Source organism: Mus caroli, unplaced genomic scaffold (genome assembly GCF_978045245.1).
Source record: "Mus caroli unplaced genomic scaffold, Mus_caroli_1 scaffold_22, whole genome shotgun sequence".
In the NCBI taxonomy this organism is placed as follows: Eukaryota; Metazoa; Chordata; class Mammalia; order Rodentia; family Muridae; genus Mus; species Mus caroli.
In genome coordinates this window covers 5,809,706-5,815,418 of record NW_028227277.1, presented here as the reverse complement: position 1 = coordinate 5,815,418, position 5,713 = coordinate 5,809,706, and positions in this window count along the sequence as shown.

Below are 5,713 nucleotides of genomic sequence, written 5' to 3'. Positions count from 1 at the left end.
AAAAATGAAACAAAAGAAAACAAAACAAAAATTCAAAGAAAGAAAGAAAGAGAGAGAGAGAGAGAGAGAGAGAGAGAGAGAGAGAGAGAGAGAAAGAAAGAAAGAAAGAAAGAAAGAAAGAAAGAAAGAAAGAAAGAAAGAAAAAGAAGGAAAGAAAAGATAAAGACTTTATAGACATTTCAGGCTTTCTGTGTACTTTTTTTATTATTTTTTATTTTTTAGAATTTAAAGTTTTTTAAAAGGGTATTTAGGACTTTTGATGATTCTTTTAGATTTTTTTTTTTTGGTTTTCAGAGTTTTAGTGTATGTTTACTGTTTTTTAAAAATGATTTTAGAGTTTTTGTTTCTTTGTTTGTTTTTTTGTGTTTGATATTCTTTATGGGTTTTCTTTTCTTTTCTTTTTTTTTTTTTGTATGTTTGTCTGTGTGTGTGTTTTTGGATACTTCTTTTTTAATTTTAAAGTTTTACTTTTGGGGTTTAAGAGTTTCACTGTTTCTAGGCAGTGTGGCCCATGCCCTAAATCCCAGCACCTTGTAGAAACTGTTAGGTGGATTTTTGAGTTCAAGACCAGCATGGTCTACAGAGGTACTTCTTGATCAGCCAGAGAAACCCAGTCTCTAAAAACTCAAAAATATAAACCAACAAACAAAACACATAAATGGAAACAAACAAAAAAGTTTTAAGATTATTTTTGGGATGTTGTAAAATTTTTCGTAGACTTTTAGTGTTTTTGTAAATGGTTTTGTAGGGACTTTTAAAAGAGTGTTTTAGAGTTTAATTTTAGTTTTCAGTATGTTAGTGTATTTTTAGTGGTTTGTTTTTGTTTTTGTTTTTTTGTTTTGTTTTGTTTTATTTTGTTTTAGAATTTTATAATGTTTTAGAATTTTGGGGATTTTTTTTCAAAATTTTTTTAAGATTTATATTTTATTTGTATTTATATATTTATTTGTTAGTTGTTTATTTATTTATTTAATTACTTATTTATTTATTTTTAGAGTTTTGGCTATTATTATTATCATTTTAATATTAAGGATTTATTTTTAGAGTTAAGAACTTTAGGGTTACCAGGTAGTGGTGTCCCATGCATTAAATCCCAGCACTTGGGAGGCACAGTTAGGTGGATTTTTGATTTCGAGGCCAGCATGGTCTACAGATGGCGCTTTAGGACAGCCAGAGATAAACAGAGAAACCCAGTTTCTAAAAACAAAACAAAACAATGTAAAACAAACAAAGAAAAAAAAAAGAGTTTTAAGTTCAATTTGTGTTCTATTATTATTATTATTATTATTATTATTATTATTATTATTATTAATAATAATAATTATTTATAGTTTTAGTGTTTTTGTTAAGGCTTTTGTAGGGATTTATTAAACTGTTTTAGACTTTTTTTTTTGTTTCGAGTATTTTAGAGCATTTTTAGTGTTTCTTCTTTTTTTAATGATTTTAGGGTGTTTTTGGATTTGGGGTGTTTTATTAAGTATTTTTTTAAGGTTTTATCTTTTTTCTTCAAGGTTTTTTTTTGTTTGTTTGTTTGTATTTTTGAGTTATCTTTTCTTTTCATTTTTTTTATATAAGTTTAAATGTTAATTCGAGAGTTTAAGTGTTTCAGGGTTGCCAGGCAGTGGTGGTCCATGCCTTAAATCCCAGCACTTGAGAGGAAGAAGTATTGGATTTCTTAGTTCAAGGCCAGCATGCTCTACAGAGGCATTTCCAGTATTGGCAGGGATACAAAGAGAAACCCATTGTCCAAAAAATCAAAAAAAAAAAAAAAAAAAAAAACAAGAAAGAAAGAAAGAAGAAAGGAAGGAAGGAAGGAAGGAAGGAAGGAAGGAAGGAAGGAAGGAAGGAAGGAAGGAAGGAAGGAAGGAAGGAAGGAAGAAAAGAAAGAAAGAATGTCTGAGCTATTGTTCTTGCCAGCAAGAACAAACTCAGACAACCCTATTCTTCTGCAGCAAAAAGCTTTATTGCTTCTTCAGGAGGTAAGACCCCCCGACCCCATAAAATGGCGTTGCTTATATAGCCCTCAGCCATGGCGTTTCATCAACTGATGTGGCCTGTCACCTCCTGATTCGTTGCTTTCCTATCACCCCATTATTAGGCCCCGAGATGGGCAGTGACTAGGCATGAGTTCACTCTTGCCCTTGAGCACAAGGCTTGTTTACTAATTAGGCACAGCGGAGACCAGCACCATCTTATAATGGCGATTGCTGGCAGCACGGTTCTCCATGTCTTCCCCTTTTTATTTTATTAAAATGAGGCTGAACTAGGTCTGTGTAATTATGCCCATCCGCTGTGGCTCCTGTCTTAGGTCGTTTCTCTAATGTCACAGCCTTTCCCGTCATAGGGTAACACTATCGCAACTGGGCCCCTTGTCTTAGGTTGATCTGTGCATGAGGAAAGTTGCCCGTTCCTGGATATTGCAGTGCTATGTGACACTAACTACTAAATGACCTAGGGTAAACTCTACAAAAGAGGTCAGCCACCAGTGTCAACTAATTCTTGAGCATAGATAACCAGATTTCGGGGGAGGCCCCTTGCTCAATGGCAGCAAGTGCTTGAGCTATCACAACCTTGTCATTTGTTTGTTGAGTTTTAAGCTTGCAAACCAGAGCATGAACACATGTCCACAGCAGGTGGCAACACCAAATAAGCCTACCCCTAAACATTCCTTAAAATAAGAAAATGCAGATGAAATCCAGGAGGAGAGGCCCTCTGTCAATTACAGGTCCACTCGCATTGAGTTGATGTTTAAAACTGCCACCCTCACGGCCTCAAGACTCTCATTGAATCCCTCAGATGAATTTCCTGCAAGATACAAGGAAACCTGTCTAGACAGATTAGCTGAATGAGTAAAATTTTCATATTGGACCCTGGTAATACACAGAGCATTCAACTTTCGTTCACAACCTAACTGGACTATCTGGTACAGGATGCCTATCTGTTGCTATGCCAGGTCAAGGGACTGATTCAAATTTATCAGCCCTCCCTTTAACTTGGTACTAGCAGAAGTTAGGAGAGTGATGGCATCAGTCAGATCTGCTGAAAGCTGATTTAATTTTGTGCCTGACTGAACCATACTAGCCATAGTGTACCCTGCAGCTGTAGCAGCAACTGCACTGGCTGAAATTGCTATGATTATGGCAGCAGTAATGCCAAAATCTCTTTTTTTTTTGTCAAAACTGGGATATAGTGGAGGGTGTTTCCACCGGAACAAGGATCCAACAAGGGATGCATGCCACCATGGCACGGGTGTCCTTTGATACATCCCAGCATTGAGAAATCCAACAAGAATCATTGAAACAGACTTCAAATGAATCATTTGAAAGAATAAACAAGAAAGTGGGGTAAACACAGACTGGCATAGGTGGGTAATTAATCTGGTTTACAAAAGTTTTATTGAACCCAGTGATCTCTACGCTGGTATTAGTTTACCCATAAGAGTCCAGGGAGTCAATGTATTCCCCAATACTGAGCAAATCTGGAGATGCCAGTAAAAGAAGCCTTTCCAACTGTTTCTCCCTGGATAAAGATCAAAGGATTGAGATCTGTACAACTGCCATTGACTCCACAAAGCACCCACTATGAAAGGGATGCATTGTAATGTCCTGTATGAAAAGTCCCTTTTTCATAATAAATTCATTCTCTGGGCAACCAACATGTTAGGAGATTAGGAAAAGGTTTTACTCTGGTCTGCCTAACGAGTGATGGAGGATTGACAATCAGACCAAGGCAAGATCAGCCCTTCATCTTCCAATCTATAATGTAGTGCTATTTTTGGTTGTGGAGGACATTCTTTGTCTGAAAAGTTATGTGGTGGAAATGTACCATTGACCCAAATTGCCTCCTGCCGTAAGGTCCGATATGTAATGGTTACATCTGCTTTGGAATTATCTTGGATTGTGCTCACCCAGCCTCCTCGGTGCTCATTAAACATCCCCAAGGCTCGGACTGTGAGGTTTATACATTTTCCTGGTCCATTAATTTGATGACATAAAGAACCCTGTTCTAATAAAGAGCGATTTTCTCCTATTGATGCTCGGGTGGGATCGTAGGGTAGATATGGTAAATCTAATGTTTTATTAGTAGTAAAGAATTTTGGAAAAACTATAGCATCATGGCGAACTGGCATTGCTTTAGGGAAAGTCGAGAGAATGGACCATCTCTGTTTGCCCATCATACAAGGAACCTGAGACAAGTTCAGCATTGTCAGGATCAGGAGCAGTCCTCGGGAGGTCAGCATCTTCCACACCATCCTTGATTACTATTTTGTGGGTGAGTCATTCCTGAAGCCAAAATGGGTTGTCTTCACTCTGTTGAAAAACACAAACAGCTCCCCTGGATCTTAACAAAGTATGATCCGGGCCTTCCCACAGACCAGATAACACATCCTTCCATTTCACCATTTCCTTTGGTCTATCAGGGTCTGAGCTATGTCGATCGGCTGCAGAGCGACCTTGCTCACCAAGATTCAAAAAATTAATTGTAAAGAGTGCCATGGAGACAGCTACTCTTGGCACTGAGGGCAGAGTCTCATCAACTCCCCCCTTTTGTTTTATAAAATAAGACTTGAGTGCACGGTGGGCACCTTACACCGTGCCTTGTCCTTGAGGTTTATAAGGAAGGCCAGTCAGGTGAGTGATATCCTTTTGATGACAAAATTGCTGAAATTTAGCAGAGGTATATCCTGGCAGATTATCAGTTTTAAGGATTGTGAGCTTGCACCAAGCACTCCATGCTTCTAAACAGTGCTATATAACATGAAAGGCTTTCTCACCTGTTAAAGCTGTAGCAAACATAACACCAGAGCAGGTGTCAATGGAAACATGTAAATATTGATTTCTTCCAAAAGAGGAAATATGAGTGACATCCCTTTGCCAGACCTGTAATGGCCTGATGCCTCGGTGGTTTATCCCTACCTGAGGAATAGGCAGAAATTAACAGTTTTGACATTGGGTGACAATGTCATGAGCTTCCTTCCTGGTTAAAGTGAAATGGCAGCATAATGTTTCAGCCATCACGTGGAAGAGTTTATGAAAGCCTGTGAAGACAGAGCAGCAGCCACGATTCTAGTGGCTTTGTCTGCCAAGTCATTTCCATGAGACATAGGGCTAGGAAGGCCAGAATAAGCCCTAACATGAGTAATACACACAAGATGAATTCTATGTAACAGGGCTGACTGAATTTGGTGAAAAATGTGAGCAAGCTTGCTAGAGGGTCTAATTAAGCCATCAACTTCAAGCGTATTAACTGCATTAACCACATATAAGGAATCAGATACAATATTGGGTGGTCCAGGAAAAGTTTCAAGAACCTCTAGAACCACCAAACACTCTACAACCTCGAGTGATGTCTCATTATACTGTTTAGGTGTTACTTGGTCATTTACTACATATGCACATCTGCCAGATTTGGATCCATCTGTATACACTACTACCCTATCTGGAAGTGGGTGTTTGGCTGTTACTACTGGAAACACTATGACTTGGCTTAAGGCAAACTGTAAAATTGGATGTTTTGAATAATGATTATTAATTTGTCCTGAACAGGAGGCAACCAATTCTGCCCAATCGTTAGTTGTTGCTGCCAGGATGTGAACTTGAGCAGAGGTATAAGGCACAATTAGAATATGAGGTTCCTTCCCAAAATGAGTAATGGCTGCTTTTATCCCCTGAAGTGCAAGTTGAGGCAATTGCATTAGGATACCACTCAATAA